This window comes from Lepisosteus oculatus, chromosome 7 (genome assembly GCF_040954835.1).
Source record: "Lepisosteus oculatus isolate fLepOcu1 chromosome 7, fLepOcu1.hap2, whole genome shotgun sequence".
Taxonomy (NCBI): domain Eukaryota; kingdom Metazoa; phylum Chordata; class Actinopteri; order Semionotiformes; family Lepisosteidae; genus Lepisosteus; species Lepisosteus oculatus.
The window spans coordinates 33,599,400-33,613,744 of record NC_090702.1 but is presented as its reverse complement, the minus strand read 5'-3'; the positions used below and the strand labels follow the sequence as shown (position 1 = coordinate 33,613,744).

Below are 14,345 nucleotides of genomic sequence, written 5' to 3'. Positions count from 1 at the left end.
ATTAAGTTATGTAATATATTTATCATGTTTTCGGTATTTAAGGTACCCTCTCGAGAGCAAGGTCATTAGTTTTTTTGGTGGAGAGGACCAAACACGACGTCAAATAGGCCCAGTTATTTGGAAATATTTTCAACTGTTGCCTGTTCGCCATTAAGTGTTTTATTTTAATAGTGAGAAATGCTTAATTTCGTAGCGTTTTGTCACTTGATTTCATAAGCAGGACGGTACCCTGAGGGGTTTAGCTTTATCTCTGTTTTTCTTGAGCACAACATAAATCGTCGTTTCAAAATGGACAGGAATTAATTACGCTTTATTTTGCAATTCCAGGAAATCGTGCTAAGGTGAAAAGGTAGGTTTTATTCAAAGCGAACTTTTTTTGTACCATGTAACAGCCCTGACCTGCTGTTTGAGAGAGAAAAACATGTAAGTTTATATTAAGCTCGTGAATCATAGGAAGTGAGATCAAATTAGGCGTTTCTCATACATTACATTATTGTGCTAACCTTTCGTAGTAAAATGACTGTTTTGCAGAAGTTAGGTTATGGTTCTTTTTGCTTCCTCAAAGGTATCAATATTTTTTTATTTTATATTTGAGCATTTTCATCAAAATGAGGTTCGTTTTCAAAGAGATTGGCTTTTGCAGTCAAAAAAAGTTACTGGGTGGGGGTGTTTTGGTCACTGTTGTGAATGCCATCCCCCATCCCCCTTCTTTAGCTAGCCTTCGTCTCTTATAATCGATCATACGTGTTTTAACTTTCCATTGCCTCTGTCGGATTATTTTGGAAAGTTTGTCTTTCGTGACAAATGTCGATGAATGACTAACACCCGGTGTTAGTGGGCCTTAGTTACCCGTTCGTTTCCTCAGAAGTTTGTTTAGTTCGGAAGTAGTCCTTCACGGAGGGAGTAGTGTTTTATTTTGGGTCTGTCACTAAACCCACTGCCATAACATGCTGTCGTTGAGGTAAAAACGTTGGATGTGCAGTGTATTTTAACACTGCTCCGGAAAACGTACAACTAATATTATCATGGCCTACGTTTGAGTAGTTGTTTTGTTGAAACTGGTGCACATTTAGTCGATTTAGTAAGAACAGTCATTTTGCCACCGTAACACAAAGATCTCCTGTACTTCAAGACATCTGGGAACTCGGTGCCTCGTCCTTTTTTGCGATTGAAACTTTTAATGTCTCGGGTACTGGAGTATTTTCGCTAAAATGTACCTGTCCTCGTATTATCTTGGCAGGCGTATGATTTCCGTCCCCTCAAACTTTCGTGGTGGTGAGCGGTGTTGTAATAGCTAGCTGGCGAGCGGGGTTCATGGTCTCAAGCCGTAAGGAATTAGGCCCTAAATGAGTTTATGGCTGGGTGCACGGTGTTAAGAGTCGGGGGTGAAAAGGAGGGCTAAAAATAATTCAAAGCTCCTTTGTGACGTTGTTGTTCAGAAGTGTAGGCCAGCGCCGAAACTCCCAACATTTCGGAAAGGTTGGTAATTTCTCTGGCAGCGCTCAGACCAGTGCGAGTCGCGGACTTGTTTTGTTGCCGTCTGCGTGCAGTGGGAACCCGGGCTTTCTGATTGGCCCGTCTGTTACTACCCGGAAGCCGCGAGAAGGTGGGACTTGCAGAACAGCTGATAGAGTGATAACAAAGTATGTTTATGTCCGCGGCGGATGGGGGCTGGGCATGGATAGGTAAAACAGACAGGACCTCCGCGGCTAGTGTTGTCCACTACCAGCGCATGACGGACCCTGTCAGCTGTTGCAGAGAACTCTTCCCCTTCTGAAATTTCAGAGCTTTTGCGCTCATTTTGAGGTCATTTGAAACGGGGGAGAGAAGCAACAGGCTTATCTAGCCGACGTAAGCAAGTTGCGAATTAATGCCGAATCGATGTCCGCTGGCGCTGAAGTAAACATCTGGCTCTCCTACTTTGGATTTAAAATTAAGTAGATGGGCTTATGAGTCATTGTAAGTGACACGTACGACCCACCAGCAGATTCATTCCTCCTTTTCCTTTCTGCAAAAATGTAACATCGTTAAAAAGTTTGTAACGAACTGGAACATTTTGCACACAAAATTCAAAGTTACATGTAAAAGTTGAAAGTTTTTGCTGTGTAGGTTTGAGTTAGATGGGTAAATGTTATAAAGTTCTTTCTTACCTCGTGTTAAGTATTGTGGACGTATTAAGAAATGACCTGTCACTCAAGGCATGGGAGTGACAGGTTACTAGTTGAAAACTAACATGGTGGTGTAGTGGGGTGACTTTCTTCTGTACCACAGATCAGGCCTTCCTGTCTCAGCTAAGAATGAAGGCCAGTGCAATCTGGAATTTAGTAGAACACACTGGGCCCTTTAAAAAAAAGTATGCAATGAGGTTTGATCTTCTGTCTAGTCTTGACGTGATTTTACTCCTTTACATTTAGTCTGAAACGCTGTAACATCTTGCATCTTATTTGCTTTATGAAGTTTTCTTAAACTGGGCATTGTTAAATAAAAATAAATGTATTGATGCCCATGTCCAAGTAAGTCATTTCTTTCGGTTTAGCCAAAAGGTGTCAGAATGCAGGCCTGGCACTGTTGCTGTTCTGTAAATTTCTCATCCTTTCTCCAGTGACTGCAGTGAGTAGCAGAAGGTTCAAAGGTTACAAGCCCTGCCCGATAGGTTGCCTTTCCCCAGTTGCTGTTTAAAGCAGTAAAACAAAATATTAGCCCTTGACAAGGCTTCTGAAGTGTGTTAGGGCCCGTGTGCTGCCATAGGAATATTTTGTGAGTTTTACCGGTTTCTCCTGTTGATTCTGTGCGCTGTGCCGAGTGCAGAGCTCTGAGCCAGAGCGGACCCCCTCTCCTGATTGAAACCCGCAGCCTGTGAGCGATGCCAGCCAGCTGCTGCCGCTGTCTGTGACGGTGTGTTTGCTGAGTGACGGCACACATGAGGGTTTGTGCACTGAGCAGGGGAGGGGGAGGGGGGGTGTGCGCAGGGGAGCAGGCTGTGCCGTGTAATAACCATTCCCTTCTCCACTGCCTTTCAGATCCCTACCCGTTTGTGGCAAGCGGAGCTAATAGTGTCAAAGTCCGAGAATGAAGCTAGAGACATTTGTTTTTCCCCAAGATGTCAGGATAGCCAATATTAGTCCGTTCTCTTAAGGGGGAGAAAATGACAATGACAATTCCATTTAACTTTCCATTTGCATAGTCGTTATTACTGTCATTGCGGCTCAAGTTCAAAATCAAATATCTTGGGTGTATTCAGTATCTCAGGTTTATGGTTTGGAAGAAATAGAATAAATGTATTTGTACTTTACCCACATTAAGGTTTGAATAATGGCCTGTCTGCGTCTTTAAAGATCTAGAACAGTTAATGATCAGTTTATTTCCTGACTTTAAATGTTCTGAAAAAGTACACAGTGCAGTTACCAATTCATATACTTTTCCTTGCTTTTGGCTTTAAAACATCTTTGGAGCACCATTGACTTCCTGAAGACCATTAGCGGGGCTAATGTCTAGCTGGTAAATGAGCGTAGCTGTAAGACCATTCTCCTCCTTCCAAATTCCCTTTGTGTCTGAAAATGTGCACTATTTAAAGTTGACATTGCAGGTGGTACAGACCAACTGTAGAAACCTGTATAATCGTTTGCATCATGTTGCTTTTTAGCACATTTATGATTGTGATTACACCTGTAAAAAGACTGGATTTTATGGGAAGCTTGTTTGTTACAACATGGTTGGGGCAACAGTGTGGAGAAGTGCTTAGGGCTCTGAACATGTAACTGTTACTGCCTTTAGTGCCCTCAAACAAGGTATTGCACCAGCAAAACTTCTCCAGGAAAATGCCCCTGCTGAATAAATGGTGACAGGTTGTCATTTTAAATAGGAATAAAAAATTTTTTTACAATGTTTTATTTCCCTTAACATTTCAGGCAATACCTTCCTGCAGGTTTGAAATAAAAATACACACTCAAATAATTCTTCCAGTATGGCCAAAACTATTCTTTCATTCTCTTGCATATCTGCGTGTTGCTTCATTGCCTCAGTGATGATTAATCAAAGTCCGATTTAGTCATGATTGTGAAATGTGGGTATTATATTAACTACTGCTGAAAAGGTAATCTTGTCACTCTCGGAACCTAATGATTTTCATTCTCTGTGAATCGGGCAGAGGTAGATGACCAATGTTAGAATTAATTACTTCAGACTTTAGGTGATTCTAACAAAAACTTGGTGAATGAAAATTAGTGCATCTTTTTGCATGAACTGAGCTTTCCTTCCTTTTGTGCTGTGTGTTGTATGGGCTGTCTTTATTTTAGCCTGTTCATCATATTCATTTTGAGAGGCATACATGCTGGAACCTTTCAGAGACCAATGTACATTCTTTAATATGAAGTAGACCACTTTATTTGCAGGGTATGAGTAGTTGGTCAAAAAAATGTCCATGTAATATTTTGTTAAATAAGAAATCTAACCAACACCGGTACATATGATAAAGCTTTTGCTTTGTACACAATTGTTGTTCACTCCAGTCCACTCCATTACACTTGTGATATGACTTCTCGAAATTGCAGTGACTCTTCAGCTCCATGTTCTGCAGTGGGTTTTAAGAGTAGTTTTTAACATTCAGGCAAGATGGACTGTGCATTGATGCCACCAAACAGCATGAAAAATAGTTCCTCTTTTGATTTCAAGAGGCCATGAAATTATATTGTTCTTGTTTATAATGCAGCACAGTACTGTTAAATGTCAGTTATCTTAACCTTGGCAAGGAAACCATGGTATTTAGTAATTTTCTATATACTGTAGCTGAAGTGTACAGTCTTGATTACTTGTTTTCACTGTGGTGAACTTTGGTCAGGTGTGATGTAGCCAAAATCAGTAATGACTGAGATACAGACTTCACAAAAGGGCTCGTGTCTACTCTTACTTGTGCTAAATATTATACATTTGGTCTTTCAGGCATGTGTTAGCTTGTGGAAATAGAAATGAACATTTTTTAGTAAATAAGCTTTGAAAGTAGGTCCTGAATATGATTTTTAGAAGTCATATGTAGAATGCCTGGGACTTCTGTCATGAGATGCCTCTGTTCAGAAGAACTGAGCTGACATATTGAAGACAAACACCTCCTTCTATAACGTTTGGGACATCTACAAAGAAATCATTGATGAATATACCTGCGTTTGTTATAGGAATATTCATCTTTCCTATGGTACTTGGATATCCAGCACAGTGTGTTGAGTAACAGGCAGTCCCAATTCTGAGAGGAAGCATGTTCAGCTAGTTTTGTTTTAAACATGTGTAAGGCTCCCTTTTTGAAAACAAACTTTTCTGGATCTTTATTGTGGAGGTTGAAATAATCTGAGCCTTAAAAGAAACACCACTCTTGATGCATTTCTTTGCAAAAGGTAATTGGCTTTTAGATATTGATTCAATGTTTTTTGGTATCATTTTGATTGATTGATTGTTCTCAACTGACCATGATTCATTCATATGACTTTCAATCGGGACTTGTTTATTGAGAGTTGCTTAGGCGTTATAAGATGATTTAACCCATTAAATGTCTCAAAGGAGCCAACTTGTCCTGCTTATCAAGAGAACAGTGCTTTTATGTCATTAGTATGTTGGAGACTATAATAAATCCGTGCATCACCACTTGAAATGTGGGTTTTTCCCAATTGGCTGTTTCTGACCTTGCAAGACATTATAGCCAAACACTCTTTATCGGTGACAACCTGTGATGTGGACAATCATAAATCACAGTACCTTGCCATGATTGATAGGATAGTCTGAGTGTGATGGTGTCTAGTTTTAGAAAACTCCACATGGAGTGATCGGGGTCCTGGGAATCCGCCTGTTATCCCTCCCGCGGTCTCTTCCTGACATCCAAGCATTGCTGCTGGACAACACTTGTCCCCGTGCTGCTCAAGACCGCTTTCCTGTGCAATGAGATTGGGGTGGGCTGTAACGAGGGCTTGAAGACGAGTGAACTTCCACATGCTTGTCCTGGCTTAGTGAGAGCAATGGGACTGAATCCCACAGGACAGCATCTGCAGCCTGGTGCAAAGCATGAGTCACAGGTGTACAGCTTTTATTTCTTCTAGTATTGCTAGCCTGGTGATGACAAAAGGTAATCATCAGATGAATTTACCAGTGCAATGCATGTTTGATAAGATGCCAGGACACCTGCTACAAAACAACTTTTTTTTTCCTTAGAACTTTGCTGATTCTGTCCAGTACTGATAGTTTTCCAGTGGTGTCTAGTATTTAATCTCTAATGGCTAAAGCACCCTTTGTCAGTGTGAAAGAGTAGTGAAGAGGGACCTTTGATCATGTTCGCTTTAAAGCTCTAAAAAGCTGGGAGGTGTCATTGCATTCCCAATCAGAACAGCATGTCAGGATTTATCTTTGCTGCTAGTTCTGGGACAGCATTGACTTTACTTTTGCAAGACCTGGAACATCTCTTTTTTTTGCACATCTGTTTTTAAACCGAAATGCGTTAAAACAGTGAGTTCTGATTTTTCTTTGTTTCAGCATGTTTTATATATTTTTCTGCAGATAGGAATATATAAGAATTTAATATTATAGGTGTTGATAGATATAGACAAGAATTTTAACCTGATTCTTAAACATTATATTGCTGACGTTTGTGACGGAACAATTGCGGTGGATAGGTTTTGCTTTGATTGGTTCGTCCTGATTTTATTTTGGAAGCTGGTAGTTTTTCATTTTACAGTTGTTTATAAGACTTCCTGTTATGGCTTTACAGTTCAGTAACTTTTTTTGTCAAATTTAGTTTCAAGTAGAGATTTATTCCACGCTGTACTGTAAAAAAGGAAATGCACGAAGTGGAGCCTACTTTCAAAATTGCACCTGAACAAATCTAGTGCCGAAACATTTTCTTTTTACTTTGCAAAGAGCTGACGTCTACCTGTTCCCTTGCAGCTCCTGCGCTGATGGTGCTCCCCCTCCAGCCTCTTGATTTAACCAGATAAGCCCATCTGAACGTGTTCTCATTTACAGTGGTGACCTGCAGTTATACAACCGGGCATTTAGCTGGAGCCACCCGAGTGAAGGGCCTTGCTCAAGGCCACAGCCCCAGCCTCCCACGTGGGATTTGAACCCACTGTCCTCTGGTGCAGGTTCCAGAGCCCTAACCACTACTCCATTGTATGTGAAAAAGGCATTGAGTCTGGCATCGGTCAGTAGGTCAGGCCAGTGAATATACTGGAGAACTACCTTCTGAGGTGATCTACATCAGTGACCTGCTACAAGTGGAAAGTTTCCCACTTACCTCTTTAAGCATAATGCCGTGTATAATACTTGGATTACATGCACTCGCCTAAGCTGTGTATATCTGGGCAAATGAGGTATCGTTCTGGTTTACAATGGTTCTTTTTACACTGCGTAAGGACTATTCCTATTCACTCAGCGGCAACGAGAGAAGATTGGCTCCTTCACAGCAGAGGGGACGTTCATTACCTACCAGTATGTGCGCATGTATTTGGAATTCACCATTATTTTCATCTTTTGAAAATGTCCTTTAACACTTATGAAACAATGCTCGTCCGTTTTGGAAAACGGTTCACTGGAACGTGTCCACCCGAGTGCCTCTTGAAGTGTCTATTTTAGTAAAATTCCTTCGGTAGATGTTTTTTTTTCCAAGAGTGCTGATTCTGCTTCATCAGACTGTCAGCAGCACACGTAATTAACACTTCTAAAAAATCTCTCTAACTGGGACGCAGTTACGAGCTGAAAATGAATAACTGCATAAGATTGTGCTCCATTTGTTTGTAGTCAGTGCCATCACCAGTGTCCTCTCCAGCAAAAGAAAACCTATTTCTAACCAAAGAGCTCTTGCTTGTTTTTTTCTTTCTCATAGTTGATGTACTTGTTTTATTTAAAAGCAGACACGCTGCTTAAACATAATTAAGTGATTAATTCACAGTTGGACCCTCCAGGTCACAGCTTCACTTTGTTTGTCTGGAGAAATCATATCTTTACACTGAGCCTGTTTATCCGGGAAGTTGGGTGTTTGAGATCTCCTGGTAGAGTACAGTATCTTACTTCCAGGTTGTGGCCCAACCACCCTCTGCATTCATTTTTAAAATCTGCATGAATCTTTTTGGCTTTAGTTTTTCATTGTAATTAATTCTATTCTTATTGTTTTAGATCATTTTGTTTCTTTTTACTTGCGTTTTCCTTTATTTTAAATAGGAAGAAGCTGAATTCTTTCTCAGAATCGCAGGGAACATGTAATAGTGGTGTTTATCCTAAGTGACTGGATTCATTGTAATTATACTGTATGTTTTCACATGAGAGGGCTGCCGCTTTTTGTGGTATTTTTCAGACAGAATGCATGTTCTGAGATAGAGATGTTATTCCCTTTTCCCCACCCTATAGACATGTTGCAGTGATGTCTCTTGCAAATGGTATCGGTTGTCAGACAGCTTTATGTTTCTTGATTTTACAAATCCAGTCAATGTGTAGGCTATTGTGTAGGTAGGTGTCATGGTTTGGCAGGTTTAGTTACTGTAAGATTGTATTTTTGTTTTACATAAATATTTGGTTATACAAAGTGTTCTGCATTTAACACTTTTTTTTTTAGAAAATAAAAATTGCCTTTCAGTTTTGTCAGGTGAGGTCAATCTTTTATCTGAGACTGGTTGGTAAAATCATCGTCTATAAACATGCAGTATCTCACTCTCTGAAGGCACTTTTCCTTGTACTTGGCCTTGCCGAAATACCGCCTGCTGTGTTTTGCTTCAGCAAACACACTTTGTGTCCAGTGTCTTCCTGCCTGCCACCTACTGTAATACTGTAATTTGAAATGTTAATTCTGTATCTAGCAGCCCACTTGCTGTGTAATATCTTCGGTTTGTATACTTCCTCTTCAGTTTTGGAATGGTTTGTAAGGTAATTTACCAAGATAATTATCTCGAGAAATATTTTGAAATAGTATCGCCTCCATCCTTGCCTATGGTGCTGTGCAACCCGTTTCATATTCTCGGTTAAGCTTTAACTGTATTTTTTTTAAGAGCTGTTTCCATATATTTTTATAGGGTATTACTGTATAATGGTTTTGTAGTTGTTTGTTGCATTTTTTGTGTCATATTTTTATGTTTGGGTTTTTTTTGGGTTGACCCAATTAAAGAATTAAAATCCCTTTAATTCTTACTTTTGCTGGAACGTCGTGAATGTAAAACAAATGACGTTAAAATATTTGACTTGCTGTGCGATTCAATTGCGCCCTGTGTTTGGTTACTGTGCTACCGAATCTCATAAAAGGAAGTGTGTAGGCAGTGTTTTTCCATTTTCAAAAAGCAAGCGTTTCAAAATTAAAATGAGCGCACGTCAGAAAGGGAAACGAACCGTCCTTGGCAGATCTTGCTGACCACAGTTAGCCGTTTTCTTGGAGTATTTTGTCTGGGACGTGCCATCGCCTGGCGGGCTGGTGGGGTGCTGGGTCACGGCTGGGGCAGGGAATTGTGGTAAGCCGGGTCTCGTCAATAGAAGGTTTTTCTGTTGGCGTCCACCCATTGTACCCCAAGGCTTCATGCAACATCCGCTGTGCTTCGCCGCTGCTTTGTCTCTGCACGAACCGTGTGACCTTCCATTCTCCCGGTCAGCTGACGCCTCCCACTAGTGTGTCAATTCATGTCATTTGTGAGGAGAGCCTTTTCGTTTTGTCATGCTGAAGTAACCAGAATGTCAACCTATTCAAGCTCCATCCCACAGAAGGCTTTTCCTGTCAAATGGGAAACATCCAACCCCCCTAGCCGAACTCCGCAGGGAATCTCCTGGTTTCCAGGTCCTGGAATTATGCGTGGAGGCTGTCCTTGCAGTTTTACTTGGCCCTGGCCATTTGGCGGACCTGATTTTTATCGAGTTGGATGTCTTTCATCCTGCATGTCGTCCCTCTGATGGGAGCAAGGTCTCTGGTTAACGATTTTATTGTCCCGTGCCCCCCTCGGACCCTTGCGTTCATGATTTTTTAACCTTTGGACATAGAAGAATTCGTTAAGTGTGTTTCTGAAAACGGTTGGGACATGTTTGGTAAAAAATTAAAGCTCAAAACTTCAATTCACCATCCACGAGCAATAAAGCCCAGCGTTTATTTGGCAGTGCGCAGGAATCCTTGGGGAAAGAAAGTGCTGCCACTAACTGTTGGGTTTAGAAATTGGTGGTTTCTAAGACTGAAGATTTGATTTAGTCTGATCCTGTGCTGTTCTGGGGCAGACGACATTAAATCTTCCCAAATGTTTAAGAAACGGGTCGCAGTTTGCTCAGCACATGGGAAAGCCTTATTTCAGAATGCTATGATTTTAGGTAAAAGATGTCAAACTTTTTTTAGGCGTCACGTGCACAGAGAGCTTTTCAGTAACAGTGTGAGCCACATCATTTCAGCACCCTATTGTCTTAAAACTGGATTTTCCTTTCTCAAAGGAACAAAAGGACAGAGCCAAATACTGTTACATGTTTACACATTTAATTACCCGCTTTTGTGCATATCCAGGCCCATTTTAATCCTTTTTGTCACCAATTAAGTTGTATTGATTATAGATTATTGATTAGAATAACTATCTTTCAACATGCTTGTCCACAGTAACAGCAACACCTCCTGTTTTAGTGGCAGATTATGAACTTATACAGAGGAAATGACAAACTCATAACTGAACGCAGAAATGCCTTTGTTGTGAAAGGAGGAAATCTAAGTACAGTTTTAGCAGTTGGTAAGTTATAACAGTTTTGGTTTCGGGCTTTTAAAAATATGCCTTCTGTTTTGTTCAGAGTGTTTTTAAACAGCATGTTGATATAAGCTTTTTATGTATCTTTCACTAACAGTGGTTACATATCTCGTTTTGTCCTTGCCTGCAGTATGGTTTGCCATAAAAATGACTTGCACTTTTCCCTGTGCTTTCTAAAGAACATCTGAGGCTGTTTTTTTCTTTCCTTCATTTTATCTCTTAAGCAATAAAGGTGTTTTTTCATTTATAATATAGCTTTTGTCAGATAAAGCTGATGGCTTTATAGTAACTTCATAGTGCCGAATGTCAAATGGAAGTTTCAACCAAAAGCAGGAAGTACCCACCAGTAAAATCTGTGAAGCTCATCCCAGGTGATGAGTGAATTGGATTTGTTTGGACATTCTGAGTTCCCGCCTTTAGAAGTTTGCAGGTTCTGAATGAAGCCCCCTGTTTTAGAACGAGAGGTTCAAGGGGTTTGTTGACTTTGTGCGCTTTGTAAGTCAGGATACTGTTCCAAGGCTGTACCGATCTGTGAACATGGAGCATTTTGCTTTCTGGAAGGATGAGCAGTATTTATCATGGGGATAACAGCAGGTGATGGTAAAGAGGAATAACATTCTCAGAATCTAGCTTTTGTGAAAATAGGCCATATTTGTTCCAGAATCTTGGATACCTACAAAATGATTTTAGTGGGTATTTATGGGGCAACCCTGATATTCCCAGTATTCTTGTCAGTGTTTCTGTTGTACTTTCTTATATATCCTAGTTTATGTGTTACCTGTTTTTAGGATAATACTATACTAATCTGAACATAAAAGATAAATGTTACAAATAAGAAGTGGCCATTGATCCCATATTGTCTGTTTGGTAGTAGTTAATTGATCCAAGGATCTTACCTAGAGCTTCTCCTGAAAGAAGCCAGGGTACCCCCTTAAAAATCTAGGTAGGTTTTTCCAGACTCCCACAGCCCTTTGCTTAAAGACCTGCCGCCTGTTCTTGGTTTTACACAAGTATCCACATCGTTTCCTCGTGTGTTCTCTGTTTATGACTGCGTGCGCTGGCTTGGCAGTTCATGCTTTTGAGAGTTTTGAACACTTGGATCTGGTTGCCTTGGTTCCTTCTCTGTTCAAACTAAAACGGTTCAGTTCCTCCAGCCTGTGAGTGTAGGACGTTCTCTTAGTCCCCGATACGTGTCGGGTTGTTCTCTGGAATGATTGGAGAGCAGCAGTATCTTTTCTAGAATGTGGTGACCAAATTGTGCATAATATTCTAAATGAAATAATTTTCCATTGTTTTTTTGGACAACTTTTGATTTAAATAGCATTTTAATTGATGAGAAGTTTGCCATCTTATTACTTCCCCAAAATGTTTGTTGATGTTCAGATCTCCTAAACACTTAAATAATTTCCGTACTTAGCCTCTTTTGAAGCTTGGTATTTCCTGTTTTTATTTTTTTTTTGCTACCTGCATGTAATGCTAAGCACTTGTCTATATTAAGCACCATCTAACAGCTGTCTTGATTCTCCCATGTCTTGTTCTTCCAGTCTTGAATTGCATCTAAATCATTAATATTTTCAAGACTGTTGATCTTTCCTGCCAGTCCTCGCTGTTGGAATGCTCCAGTTTAAAGTGATTTTTGAGAACTTCCACACGGTTATTCCGGAGCTTTGTACAACTTATGTTCTCATACGATACATTTTCATTTCTGCCTGCCAACTCGGATCGCCAAAGTCTTTTCCAAACGAAAGTCAATCCCTTCCTGCTGGACGGTTGACGCTGCCCTTCAAGGGATTTGAATTCTTTCGATTCATCTAGGGGAGGGACATTGCTGGAACAGGCCTATCGTTTGTTTGGTCCCGTTACCTGTGCCTCTCTGAAGTCCAATGGGAATGGTCTGTGCTTTGAGGTCTCCTTACTGGCATTATTTCCACATCTTCGGGCTTGAGAAATCTTCAGCTGTAAGTGCTGCAATTAGCACAGCAAATACTGGAGTGAGAACAGAAGGGAATCTCTCTAGGATTCACAGTTAAAACCCCGCAATCCACACCTCTTGGAGGGGCTTATGCATTGGACTCATTTTGTCTAGCATCTTTCCTTATCTGGGATTCTCAGGTGCATGAATGATGGCAACAAGAGGGTACACTTTTATCAGAAGAGAAGATAAAAGTTAGAGGAAAATCAGATTCCCAGAATACATATATGAAAACATTATAGATAAAATTAGTCTTTCTGTTTATACTGTCAATACCCTGTTGAATTGTTTTTATCTTAATTTCGTTTTTGGCTTTTTCTGTGGTGCATGGAAGCACTTATTTTGGCAGACGTTTCTTAATGTCTCCCTAGAGGAGAGGTAGATGTTTCATTTGCATTAAGCGCGTCTCAGTTCAAGACACTTTGGTTCTTGAAGTCATGTTTTTTTTCCTTTCTGCATTCACTTGCTTAAGTTCTTCATTGTTCTGAAGTGTTACGTACCAGAGTAAGTTAACTTGTGCCTTTCTTTCAAGGTAGCCGCTTGGCGACATTTCGTATGTTCTGTCCGCATGTTATGAATTAAAATCTGGTTTTTCTTTTGCTCCAAAATAATACAAGACCTTCAGGTTGTGTTGTTTTTAAAATGTATTCCTTTTTGAGCGGTTGCAGAGCCTTAAGGCAAAAATAGATCTGCAATCTATCTCTCTTATATTCATCATTTAAAACGAACTACTGCTATTGATCTGTAAGCAGGTAGTGGGATTCAGAGGAATATATAAACCTCCTTTCTTTGGTTGTGCGGCTTGTTCTGTCAGTACCCCGAAGGCATGGTTAGACAGCAGGGATTAATAACAGCTTTGAGATGGGCTGAAGAACAATGAAGTGCTGCCTCAGTAGCAGCTTGGCAGGCTACTGTTAGGAACAAGAGACTCGCTGTTAAACTTGGATGAGAGTAAAGAAAAGAAGCACGAGAAGCAGCAGAACTAAGCAAATTTCACTGTGCTGTGGCTAATAATAAAAGTCTGCAGTCAAACTGCTTTAATCAGTGTCTGAAAATGTTTTGTATCTTCTATAAGAATCTTGTTGTTTTTTTTGCCTTTAAATTTTACTCAATAAAACCTTCTGAATGTTTTGATGTTTCATGGGAAGACTTGAAACATCTAAGACGTTTGGGCTATTTCTATTTTAAGAACCAGAATAAACGTCCTTTAATTATTTTTAATGCAGCATTTTTCAGTTTGCCCTCTGAATCTGTTGGCAGCCGACTTCTCAGACGCATTCTTTTGAACACGAGGGCTGTTGCAGCCAAGGCTAAACATTTGCATTGCTGGACCTGATTTGAGTGCATTCGTTTTGGTAAATTACCAAATTTAAATGAATCCAAAACCATTTCAATCCATTGCTTACTAAAGATAAAGCATTTCTCCTATTGCCGTTGGGTAAACACAAAGGGATCTGTGGAAAAGAACATGGATTTAGATGTTTGAAACGTGTATGTAAAGTATATTATTAACACTGATGCTGCATCAGCACACAATACAAAACTGTTGGTAAGGTTGTATGCAGTCACTTTTGGTTCATGTTGAACTTTTAACACTGTGCCTTCTATTAATGTATAGAATTGTTTTGCTTCCTTTTAAAAGTTATCTT

The 14,345-nt window shown here is 40.1% G+C and overlaps 1 protein-coding gene across 2 annotated transcripts in view; it reads left to right on the top strand.

The window, feature by feature from the left end:
- The window catches only part of ube2h (ubiquitin-conjugating enzyme E2H (UBC8 homolog, yeast)), a 40,455-nt gene that overhangs the window by 797 nt on the left and 25,313 nt on the right, over positions 1-14,345 (top strand). The window contains exon 1 of one of the 2 annotated variants that reach the window (XM_015352584.2): positions 1,493-1,606. The exons of the other annotated variant lie outside the window; for it this stretch is intronic. The gene's annotated coding sequence lies outside the window, so the exon portion shown is untranslated. Of the gene's footprint in view, positions 1-1,492; positions 1,607-14,345 lie in introns of those variants that run through there. 2 annotated transcript variants of the gene reach the window in all.